Source organism: Lepidochelys kempii, chromosome 9 (assembly GCF_965140265.1).
Source record: "Lepidochelys kempii isolate rLepKem1 chromosome 9, rLepKem1.hap2, whole genome shotgun sequence".
In the NCBI taxonomy this organism is placed as follows: Eukaryota; Metazoa; Chordata; order Testudines; family Cheloniidae; genus Lepidochelys; species Lepidochelys kempii.
In genome coordinates, this window is record NC_133264.1 from 21,559,629 (window position 1) to 21,573,317 (window position 13,689).

Consider the following 13,689-nt stretch of genomic DNA (forward strand, 5'->3'; position numbering starts at 1 on the left):
CAAGGCAGTAAAACCAGTCTTGCCACCATCTTTTTAACTCTTCTAAAAAGATGCAAGGTAACTAGAATGTGAAGTAAGGAAGAAACTCTCTCTCCTTGCTTCACTGTAAAATTTAAAGGGGTAGAAAGTTAAAAGAAGACCTAATGTCTAGTCTAGTGTCAATTCAATAGAGGATATAGTCTCTAACTGTATCATACACAGCCTAGGAATTGGACTTAGGTGTGGACCATTCCTTCCTACATGTATTTTTGTGATGTACAAGATTGAAACACAGAAGATGGGCAGGACTGAGGTCCAACCAAAGCAAAGCTTCTCTTAAGATTAGGTTAATAGTTTGTTGTGAAGACCCTCAACTTTGATAGCTTTCCTGGGATTGAAGGAAAAATTAAGAATCCCTGACATGGCCATGTGAACAAGAATTCCCATATTTAATCCTATAATCCAGTTTATATTTCAAGCCCCTGTCCTGTTGGACAGCTCAATTACAAATACCACTTCCCTCCTGCTGCATGAGATCAAGTAAACCTGTTATGTAGGTGCACAAAACATCCATCATTCCTGCTGTACATGGGCATGCAGCCCTAGTTATGACAGATGCACTTTCTGGCTGTGCGTGCCAGTTCAGAAATCCAGGAGTTGCTTGAATCTATTCTTGGTTGACAGTTTCTCCTTTGTCCTCCCAGAGGTCCAGAATGCCACAGCCTACAACAACACAGGTAGCATTGATAATGGTTCTGAAAGCCCAGCCAATGGGATTTCAGTCTGCCAAATGCACATTCAACCACCATCCTACAGCTACTGAATGGGTAGTTGAACTTCCTTTTTCCAAGCCCATTGTAGTCAGGTTCAGAAGTCATGACTTGAGCTGTAATTTGTCACAGCATTTTTTTTTTAATAAAAAATCATGGATCAGTCACTAAATTTAGTAAGAGTTACAATTACTGTTTACTGTGACTTCTCCCTGATTTTTTATTTTAAAAAAAAAATGCCCTACTTGCCCAGTGTGGGGGCACCAACCACCCTCTGCCCCAGCACTATACCCCTAACCACATCTCAAGAGGAGGGAAGGTTCTGGGGTGGAGACTGGAGAACAAGCCTGCCCCACACTCAACCCAGGCAGTGGTGGCTCCTATAACGCTTGTTCCTTAGGGCTGGGCCCAGCCCCCCACTCAGTGTTGTGACCTAGCTCTGCTCAGGTTTGACCTTCCCAACCTCCTGTCACAAGGGAGATGGGGAGGGCAAACCTTGGAGGTGATACAACCAACCCCCCCTTCAGGTCTCCCCTCCACACTGGGCTAGTGACCCAGCCTTTGGGAAAATCTCACACAGGAAAAAAAAGTAATAAACAGAAAAATCATGACATCCATGACCTTTGTTCCCCTCCTCCCTGATAAATCTATAGCCCTAGCCATGGAAATACAGGGTGAGGATGGTGACTCCATTTATAACATCATTCAGTGAGAATAACGTCCCTTTTTGTCAATGAAGGTAAAGTCCTGATCTCTGTAAAACCCTGGCATCATGCACCCTGCTACTGCAACCCATGTTCATGTCTATAAATCTGCCTCTATAGATGGGGCTGTATAATGATGTACCCCTTGCCATCTGTGTCTAGTGCTCCTTGCAGAGAATGAACTATTGGACGCATGAGCCCCATCAGTGGCCCCTGACCAGTTTAGAAAGCCTTTTCTCTCAAAGCCAGCACTTATTTCAGGAATATTTGCAATGCCAACCCCTTCTGGGTACACCACAAATTGCCTCACAAACCTCCCACAACAACCCTGACAGTTGACTTGCCAACTCTAAACTGGTTAGCAACAGACCTATATCAGATTAGGGTAGCTAACTTCCAGATAGCTACAGCAATCCACTTGTGGCTGAATATGGCCTTCCTCATTGTGTCCTGGTATTGAAGGGTCTGGGCAAACCTCCAGACACATCTGCGTCTTTATGCAAAAAGGTTATAGAGCCATTGCTAGTCATCTACATCCTCATGACAATGTGATCTCACCAGTCTGTGTTTGTAGCCCTGCTCCAGAAGTGGTTTACATAAAGGGAATCTGCAGCTATGGCAACAGGCATGAGCAGCATCAGAACGGGGGGGGGGAGGGGGAAGAGGTGCCTTCAGCAGGTCAAATACTGCCACCGAAGTGTCCCCCAGTGTCACAGACACTCTCATTTCTGAAATAGGCACTGAGAGTGAGCTGGAGAAGTTCTTCCACCAAGCTTGGATCTATGTTAACAACTCTGGCTGGTAGGACTGTGCAGGTTCAAAAAGGGCTTGGTTGGGTGTAACAGGTGGACAGACAAATTTTTCCAAAATCCACTAAGAATCATGCCCTAGAGTGGCTGTATCTTACAAGGGTGCTTGGAACCCTGGCAGATATGCCTCCAGAAACAGCTTGACTCAGGTCAATGTAGTGCAGTATAGACACATCAACACAGTTGGAAGGCATGGGTTTACAATGCAGTGTGGATGCTCAAGCGTAGGCTTGGAAACACTGAGTCTACAAACCTGAGTCCCACAGGCTACTTACTGCATAGTGTAGATGTACCCTTAAGGCTCAAATCAATTCTCATTGAGGTCAAGGTTTTGGTTTGAGTTTGATTCGGCTCAATTATCTTCTAGATTATGCTTCATAATTTTGTAACTTGCTTTTAAAAAGACCATATGGCTCAGTATCTCATTTGTACAGAAAAATGCAGATTTCGCAGGCATTTTTATTTAGCTGCACTTTTGGCATTGTGTGGAGTTGCCGTTCTTAGAGATGGTTACATATCATTGCGTACTAGTGACACACTGAGCTCCTCTCCCAGGAACTGGTTAAAGTTTTCACTACATCAAATAGCAGTAAAAAAACACTCTGAAACTGTTGAGATCTGGTTTTAGTTATACACTTTATGCCAGATCCATAGTTCAGCTCTAGTATAGAAAATAAAAGCAAGGCTTTTAAAAACATCTTTTTATGAGAATTCATCTGTGTCACCAAAGTGAATCTTCACTGTTATAAACATGGATTTTATAATAAATATTGTATTGTAGCTACACCTGCCAGTAGGAATGGAGGTAGCGTGAATAAACTGGACCACAAAAATTCCTTTGAGCTGCAATTTAGTATGGAAATTTAGAACTTTAAATCAAATCATCTCTGTCTGCATAGGGAATATTATCCAGGCCTGCAATATGCTGTACTCGCTCGTTAAAGTGACCTTATATACCCAAAAATCTAACCTTCCCTAAAAATTAACTTTTAAACACACGATTCCAGCTGTTGAGAAATGTAGGAGAGAGTTGTGTTAAAAAGTTATCCCAGCTTTTCAGCTAGGCCACACACCAGCTCCTGGGCCAACCTCTTTCATTCCCCTGCTGACATTTCCTTTCTTCCTCACCAACCTCAGCTATCACTATCTGCTCCCATATGCTGGATCTTCCTGTAAATATACCAGAAATGCCCATTCAACAAACCCACCCCCCAAAACCACAAAATGAAATAACCCAAGTTGTGTGTGACTAGTGCTCTCCAAACAGCAGGTTTCTGTTTCCCCTCCTTTCTGTAGCTTAATACCATTTCTCCTTATTAGCCTAAATTAGACTGTAACCAGCTCTGACCAAGGGTCTTATTCAGAAAGTGCCATTCACTCCAAACATGCTAGATAAATAAACAAGATTCCTGCTGGCTGTTTGTGCATTTGTCTGCCAGCTGGTAACCTTCACAAGAAGAGCTGGCAGGCAGAGCAGACTAGCAGTGTATTGTGCCTATCTGAAATCAATCAAAGCTAATCTAATTTTAGACCTTCCAGCCTTGATAATTTCCCTTTAGCATTCAAAAGAGCCAAGAGCCAAAAAAGGTTCAGTCCATACTTCACTGGCTGCTGCTTTACATGTACCCTTCTTGATTATACTAGTAGTGGCTGGTAATCTGATAACAAGTACTTAATTTGCACCAGATAAGGGACTGTCATTTACTGCCTACACCGCAGCCTGCAAGACCTTTTTATATGTTAATTGATTCCAGAGCTACTTTTTAAAAATACATATTTGTAGAAGCAGAGATGCAGCTTACAGAGAAAGGCCCTCCTCTCCTTACATTACACAGAAGTCGATTTAAAGTTAATAATCACTTCAAGATTTGACTGAGCACAGATGTGGTTGAATCCTAAATTGGAGTTAAAGGAAAAATTATCATAAGCTCTTTGAGGCATGAATTGCGTCTTTTTGTGCACTTATACAGTGCCTAGAACAGTGGGACTGATGTGTACTACCACAGTATAAACACAAAATAATGATATGTCCAATGTATTAGCATGAATAAAATAGGCCTGTCCAAAATGGCTACATGATGTCCAACCTTTGAAATGTACTTTTAACTTATTTGTATTATCATAGCATCTAGGAGCCCTATTCATTGACCAGGACCCCGCTGTGGTAGGTTATGTACAAACACAGAACAAAAAGTTGGTCCTTGCCACAAAGAGCTTCCAAACTAAGTATAACACTAGAGACAACCAATGACTAAGACAGATGGATGGGGGAGTACAAAGAAACAATGAGATAGTATTAGGCTAAGGTTTCAGCACACCAATAACCAAACCATTGTCCAGTTTTTTGTAGGCACCACAGCAAAGGAGAGTAATGACTTGAGGTAACTTTGCTGATGTTTACAAAGAGCTTCTCCGAAGCCTGAGGGGCAGCATGGGAAAAAGCAGGCAATGGAAGCTGGCAATATTGGCAGATAGGAGGCAGGAATCAATATCTCAGTGAATGAGAGATGATAGGTAGGGCACTGATGGGTTATAAAGGGCCTTGAAAGTGAAATTCTTGTAGTGAGACTAGAAACAAAAACTACCTTCCTTTTGAAAGTATTTTTAAAAGAATTCACTGTAAGCAGCTGAAGAGATTCCATGTCAGCACAGGAGAGCCTTTGTCTTCAAAACAGCCACAGGTTTGTTCATTCAAAAATAAAACTCCTACAATGGGAAACTGAATATGGCTTCCAATCAAATTCCAGCCTTGCCTTATCCTCATTTTTCCTCAGGAGCAATGGCTTAAATAATTACTTTCTCCTACCAAAGAGATTTTTTATAGCAATCACATTTTGCTGTAGTTTGCCAATGAATTACTAGAATTGCCCACAGTGGAAAAAGCCTATATCTAACTCCCCCATTATCCCTAAATTTGTATTTTGTTCAGAGTGACCCATTTCTCCGCAGGGTTAAGTTTTGTTAATAAAGGACAGACATCCTGAGGCTTCTGGGATTAAGCTGATGTATGGGTGATGTTTAGAGCAGTGGTTCTCAACATTTCCAGACTACTATAGCCCTTCCAGGAGTCTGTTTTGTCTTGCCTTCCCCAGTTCTCACTTCACTTAAAAACTAGTCACTTACAAAATCAGATATAAAAATACAAAATGTCAGGCACATTACTAATGAAAAATTGCTTACTTTCTCATTTTTACCACACAATTATAAAGCAAATCAATTGGAATATAAATATTGTACTTGCATTTCAGTGTATGGTATATAGAGCAGTATAAACAAGTCATTGTCCGTATGAAATTTTAGTTTGTATTGACTTCGCTAGTGCTTTTTAGCCTGTTGTAAAACTAGGCAAATATCTAGATGAGTTGATGTACCTTCTGGAAGACCTCTGTGTACCCCATGTGTACACCTGCCCCTGGTTGAGCACCACTGGTCTCAAACATTTTCCTGAAGTTTAAAATGGCCTTAGGAACAGAGATTCATTTTCAATTGTCTAGGGAAAAGCCTAACATTCTGCACTGAATTGTTTTCATGAGGTCCTGTATCTGACTTCTACATTTTTTACAGAGTTTATTTTTTAAAAAAGTGTGAAGTAGTAAAAGGTAGCACTGTTAATTTTGACAAGCTTCATTGAACACTATTTTAAAATTACATCTTAAAACTTTTATGCCTCTCTTTACCACAGTGGACAAATAGGCAATTTTTTAGTAAGATTAATCAAAGAACCAATTAGAACAGAGAATGTTAGAATCATACATTCAGTGCATAACCACCACCAGAGTGATACAGTTAGAGAGTGAGTGTGGAAACTCAGAAGAATTTTAAACTAGCTGGGCATGATAGCTCCAAATGAAAGCTCCATGCATATTTTAGATTATTGCCCCTCAGCCTCCAGGGAAGTTCAATGGAGATTATGAGGTTGTCCCTTCACCCACTTCCATAAGGGGCAAAGCTCCCATTGGTATCACTGGGCACAGGATCAGGCCCTGGGTGGACTAGGATCCAGGGCTCTATCTAGCAGGATTATCAGAGAGAGAGTCCATTTTGAAAATGCTTGTTGCCCAAGGAATGTTCAGACTCTGCCTTTCTGCAGGGATAATCAATAGGTAAGATTTCTGGTTGCCTTAAACACTTGTTTTTCTTTTGAGAGAGGACAAGATGGGCGATATAATATCTTTTATTGGACCAACTTCTGTTGGTGAGAGAAACAAGTTATCAAGCTTATACAGAGCTCTTCTTTTTGTTACTAAAAAAGCCTGTGCTAGAGAGTGGAGTATTATGGTTATAACACACAAACAAATACACTGGACTCTTCAGCAAATAGTTGTGTATATTTTGCTTGAAAGGATGAGTGCTTTACTTGAAAGGCACAATCCATCAGTCAAAATCCATTACGCAGGGCAGTTGGTTGGCGGCAGCTTTGTTTGATTGACATTTTCTAACAAAGAGAAGTGGAGAGTGGGAAATTCATAGGAGAGGCCACCTTTTGTCAATATTCCCTAATGTAAATGGCATCGGTAGGAATCTGATCAACAAGAGTACAATGGCCACTTTCCCTGCCACAACTGCTCTGCCCTTAAAACACAGCAGTCGGTACTAAACACTCAGAGAAATGAATCTCGTTCAGTTTGTACTGATCATTTTCTGGAGACCAGACCAGCTGTGTTCTGTTTAGATTTACAGGTAATGACTTCAATTGTAAAGGGACTTTAAGACAATGTTCCAACCATCAATAATATCCTGTGATAATTAAACATCATGCAGCATTGCTGGAGAGTGGAACAAACAGGGCCCCTGGGCCAGGCAGAACACTCCAGAGAACATATTTCAAAACCATTCCCTGTTATTTAGGCTGGGATTTCCAGCAGATTTAAAACTAAATATTTATTATAATAATCAATTTCCAAATTTATCTAGCACCTTGTACATGAGGCATTTGAATCACTTTACAGAGACAGACTGAATAAGCATCACAACACTCCTGTGAGGTATGTATTCTTACCCTCATTTAACAGATGGGGAAACCGAGGCCCCGATTGGTTAAAGCCAACATTTTCAAAATTGGGTGCCTAAGGTTTGTCCAGGTTATATCACATCAGTGGCAGGGCCAGCAGTAGAACTCTTTATTTCCAGCCGTTGCTCAGTCCATTATTTCACAGTTCTTGTTTACAGATGTAAGACTAGATTCACAAAGGGACATGGGTGTTCCAGTATCTAACTTTCAGGTACCTTGTGACCTGGTGGAATCTACAGCCTTGAATTTAGCACCCAGGAACTGCTGATGAGAGGGGTCATTCCACCTGCCCCTCAAAGGGTCATAGGCACCTAAGTCCAGGCCAGAGGGAGGCTTGGGATTCCAAACCTCTCTCTCTGCACAGCAAAGGCCACTCATGCCAGCCATGTTCCACCAGAACAAGGGCACCTTTAACAAGAAGAGTGAAATTCATGAACATGAGTTGCAGAGTTTTCTTGGCAGTTGGACACAGCTGTGCAACTCACTCCAGAACATGTCCACTATATAACAATGACTCTCAGTGTCTTCAAAACTAAATGCAAATCTCAATTGTTTGACTTACGTTTCCCATGTTCAACAGCATCATAAAAATCTCAGTGTAGGAGAGAAACTTAAGTAATAGAATTCGGAGTGGTAGATGTGTTAGTCTGTATCAGCAAAAAAAAAACGACAAGTACTTGTGGCACCTTAGAGACTAACAAATTTATTTGGGCATAAGCTTTCGTGGGCTAATATCTTCCTACTGTATTTTCCACTGCATGCATCCAGTGAAGTGGGTTTTAGCCCATGAAAGTTCATGCCCAAATAAATGTTAGTCTCTAAGGTGCCACAAGTATTCCTCTGTTTTTTAAGTAATAGAAGTTACTAATAAAATAATTTTAAAAACTTGTAAGGTTCTCAGAGTCCATGATGATTAGCATGGTACAAAAATCTTTGGATTAGGTAAGAGAGAAAGGGTCCCTTATGGAACTTTGAATATTCAGTCTTGTAAACAAAGCTATTAGACAGGGCACAGATCCTCAGCTGGTGTTAACTGTCACGACTGCGTTGACTTTAATAGAGTTCTGACAATTTACACTGGCTGAGCTTCACACAGGCTGAGGAAATGTCCCAAAAGTGCAGAGGATCTAAGTGCATTAGAGAGTCAGTTTTAAAAGTGTTCAATGTCTAGATTTAATCAAACACATGGAGCCTGCATGTCATGGAAATAGGTTTTAATTAAATTCTTTGTAGATTCATGCTTCTGATTCGATCTCAGAGCTATCTGGGTTCTCCGTCAAATCAGGTTATATGTAGAGATGAATTCACATTCACGTGTGACAGATGATAGAGCCGGTATGTCCCTGGCAGTGCAGAAGGCACTCCCAGAAAGGTGTTCTTTTAAGCAGTAGGTTATGTTTCAAACTTTTCCTTCACAAATGTCATACTCAGGATAAGTCACTTCAAAACATGTTGTTAATGAAGAATTAAGGTTGCCTAAGACTGCCTTGTTCCTTTTCAGAGCACGGAGAGTGAAGGGCATTTATAAGAGTGGTACAATGGGTTTCCTTGGCACATCTCATTTACTATCTGAACCGAAATCTACTCTGTGTACTAATATAGGAGCTCTGCACACAGAGATGGGAGGTAGCCCCTTCATCTCAAGTCTCACTGGAATAAGAACACCCTATAGAAATAAATAAAACAATACCACTGAGAGGTATGGATCTCAGTGAGTATTCTCATCCCCAATCCTAGCAAACTGAACATACCCGTTCCCACACCGGGACACAGATCCATTCTGTCATGTCTAGTGCTGTCCAGCAGGAGTTCAGCAATGGAACTGATTTATCCTAGCCAAGACTCTTGTGCCAATGATACTGCCTAGAATCATTTTCAGAGCCGCAGTTAGTTCCTGTCACATCAGCCTGGACTCACATCCCCATACCAGGCTTCATATCCCAGACACAGTACTGTTCACTACTGTCTCTGGTTCGTCTTGGGCAGACAAGTAGATGGTATTGGGGTACACGTGTGATGTGCTGAACATCTTCAAAATTGTACACACCATCAAGGAATCCCAGTATAACCCAGACACCAACAAAAGTAGGTTAAGAGCATTAATGTGCATAGCATGCAACTCCCCTCAGGGCAAGATTCAAACTCCAGGTCCCTGGGCTCAAGGAGTAGTGCTCACAAGTATATTGCTCCCTGTGTTGCTCACAAATGAGCTCCTGAGATCAAACCCATGGGCAACATCAGTTTTCAAAGGAAATCAGTGCAACAATATGAGCCACAGGTATGTGCAAACAAATCCTTAAGAATGTGAATGTTTTACTGATGGGTCCTTATCTTCTGGCCACTGTCGCTCAGGAACTTCATAAACAAGAAATTTCACATTCGCACCAACTCTACCCCCCAATACTGATGATGCACAGCAACTTCCAAGAGTATGCATGTTAAACAACTTTGGAAAAAAATCATTTCTTAAACAGAAAGATCATACCCACCTTAATCGAGGCAAGGGATGTCCCCTACTATGAACATAAAGACAGGTTTCAGAGTAGCAGCCGTGTTAGTCTGTATTCGCAAAATGAAAAGGAGTACTTGTGGCACTGTGCATCCGATGCAGTGAGCTGTAGCTCACAAAAGCTTATGCTCAAATAAATTGGTTAGTCTCCAAGGTGCCACAAGTACTCCTTTTCTTTAGGAGTATAAAGTACTCATACCCCACTTGGTCACTAGAGGGAGCAAGTTTGTACTGTATTCCTTGCTACTGTAGTATTCAGCAACTTCAAGCTTGTTCACTGCTGTCAGAAATTAAAGAAACTCCTAGCTGTACATCTTGTGTGCAGATTGTTGACTTGCACTCTTCAGCCACAAACACAACATTTTCCGTACTGAGACAATGAGAAACTCCCTTTGTTATACATTTGCTATTTCATGCTTCATCAAGAAAGCTACTATACCTAAAAGACCAGATTTGTTACACAAGGAGTCTGCTGATCATCAGTCCCTTTAGCCTGCTAGCCAGACTATTTAATTTTAGAACATACTATATAGTCCTCATAGCAATTACCCTCTCAGGTTAGGAATAAGACAGAGTTGTAATTTAGCTGCTGTTTAACAACAACAAAGAGTACATATTTAGCAGGGCCTCTGCAATGAGAGCATAACAAACTTGTTTGCAGATCCAATCCACACTGAGAAAAGATTTATAAATTCTATGAACACCTGTCTAGTTCCAAAACCTGCATCTGGGATTGTTGTTCCCACATACAAACAGCCAAGATTACCAACCCAGAACAACCCAAGCAGGTGCTTAATCAGGGATCAGAGTAACACCACTAAAAAGCTGGTGTTTTTTAAATACATGCTCTAATTGGTATAGGCTGACTGCACAGTCATCTCATAGGTAAACAAGGATGTAGTCTTGATTAAAATCATTTGAAATGGTGCTGTAGCTGTTTGCCAGACACCTTTCAGCACATAGTTACATCTACTGTTCTTATAATTAAACAGACAAATATTCTGTTGCTGAGAAATTTGAGTCAACAGGGCACTTGAGCTGGATCCCTCTTGATTTAAATAAGAAGAGGCATTCTCTGTGAGGGGCTCTCAGCTCTGGAACAGGTTTCCCCCAGTCCAAAATAGCACAAGTGTATTGCCCTTTAGGTCTCAGGGCAAGGCACGTCTATTTACATGGGTTGCTTCAAAGGAGAGCTTTTAAAGGCAATCAGATTTGCGAGGGGATGAGAATTTGGTGTTCTGTGGGCAGTTTAATTTTGTTTGCATAGTTTATGGCACAGGCACCTAGAACAGTGGAGAGTTGTCCCTCCATTTTGTTCTTTGTATAAATCAAAATCAAAATTAAAACAAACTAATAGCAATTTTGTGTATTGTATTGATGCAAAAGTAATGTTTCCTACTCATGTATGCCTGGTGGTTCTCTAGCAATAGTGACTATTCTAAAAGCACTGCATATTCCATCCAGTGGCAATTGATGATGCTAGTAACATGGCTAAGGAACATTATGAGGGCTGTGGACAATTGTGATGTTTGGGTCTCTGATACATGTACACTAGCACTCAGACTGGAACCAAGATAATTTCACACAAATAAACAAAGCATAGATTCACAGACAGGACAAACCCCCAACACTACCTTGAGGCCACCACCCAGCCTCAGTCCTAATTCTAGCCTTGGACCATTAATTGGCCAAACGCTAACTTTAAATCAAGGCCTCAACAATAGCCTTAACCTGGAACAATAAACCTCAACTCAAGCAGTAGTCTAGGGTCACTAAATGGTCCCAGCACAAACACTAGTCCTGGGCCAACAATTGGCTGCAACCCTAATCTTAACCCAGACCAACCAACTGATCCTTATCCTAATGTTAGCCAAGTGCCATCAATTGGCCCCTGCCCTAAACCCCGCTCAGGGCCATCAACAAACCCCATGCTTAGCCCTAGCATAGGGCCAAAAACAGTTACAAACCTTAACCCTACTTCAAGGACCAGCAAGGGTCAGGCAGGCTTTGATTCAAACAGCTAGTCCCAGTACCATCCATAACCCTAGACTGGAACCAGCAACAACCTTAACCCTAGCTTTGGGCCACAAACTGGCACCATCCCTAGCCTGGTACCACACATCAGCCCTAAACCTAACCCTTGCCCAGAGCCACAAACTGTCCAAAACCTTTACCCTGCCCTAGAACCATAAACTGGTCCCAACCCTGAAGAGGCAGTTTAGTGCCTAAATACCTTTGTGGATCTCACCCTGGCACGACTCTGTGGAAGGGCCGTGGAGGGCAATAAATGGGGATTTCTCTGCTCAAAAGAAAAAAAAAAGCCTATATGGAGTCCCATGTAAGTCAGGGCGGCTCCTTGTGGCTGTAGGGATCTGCCCACATGCAGCAGATTACAGAGTCAAGGCCTAAAAAAAGACAAAAAATACAGAGTTTCTCAGCAAATTTAGAGAACACATCACTTGATGATTCCACAAGTGTGGCTGAAGCAATAAGATGATTACACAGACAATAAATCATAAGACTTATTATCTGCCATGTTATGATGTTCTGTTTAATTATTTTAAATGTAGCCAAACTAGGATTAAGGATTTCCATAGTGGAAAGGTTGTTTTTTTTAATATTGTCATGCTGCTTACAGATCTCACCATATTTGTATCTATAATAGGGGCACAAGATGTTCCATTTGATATTTAATAAAACTCATTTGGTTTGTTGCCATTTGGCCTGAGCAGTTCACCAATATTTGGGGCCTTTCTGGCTTGTTTCCTTTAGGAGGAGAAATGGATGATACACAGCAGGTAATATTCTTCAGTAAAATCCTGGTTATTTACAAAGCACATACAAAAGCCCTGTTTCCCCGAACACAGTAGAAACAGCCGCAGGCAGTTTCCTTACTAACAATAATTTCCAAGCCTACCTTTCCAGCCAATCCTGTGTCCCAAAGAGCTCTGTCTCTGTTCCCTTTCAGAAATGCCCAAGACTGCTGTCTGGCTTTCTGGTTACTTTCACACAGACACACACAGCTGCAAACAGTCAATGCCCCCCAGCCCCTGCACTTGCAATCAGAGGTTTGCAAGGTTTGCAAGGTTCACAAAGAATCCTTCAGTCCACATGGCTCAGATTTGCATGTGGCTTAGCACCTCAGACACTGGCTTCTGCGGTCTTCTATTTAGCCTGATGAAGGATGGCTAGCTGCTGCATACCCACCAGCTTTAGCGAAGTCTGTAATTGCGTACAGATCTCACATGCTTGACAGCAGCTATTAACATCTTCAAGTATAACAAGTTACATTTTTAATCAGAATTACCCTTCATAAGAACTAATAACTAGTTACTGTACAAATCCATTTCTGCAGCTACACTAGTTTTTTAAAAGTGCTATAATTAACTGTGTGATCCTCAAAGTCTTGACACATGCAATTATCCTCCCCATTTTACAGGGTGGGGAATATGAAACAATGAGAAGTGATGTGACTCACTCAAGGCCAAGCTGTGTGTCAGTGGCAGAGCAAAGATTAGAATTCTGAAGTTCCTATTTCCCAGGCAAATACTTAGTATGCTGCATTTAGTGTGGGCTTTTCACAATTGTCTTCAGTTACTCCATATTGCCAATCTCAAGAGATCAAAAATCACGAATCAGACCTCCAAAAAAATCATAAGATAAGCCCACAACACAAGGTTTTTTTTATTATTTTAACAAAAGATTAGATTGCGTTTTTTGGTCTATGGTGATTTTTAAAACTCTCTCTGGCCATCCTGTTTGTGAGAAATGTATTGGGTAAGGCAGGCATGGCCAGCTTGAGCCTGAGAAGGAGCCAGAATTTACCAATGTACATTGCCAAAGAGCCACAGTAATACATCAGCAGCTCCCCATCCCGCTCCCAGCGCCTCCCACCCACTGGCAGCCC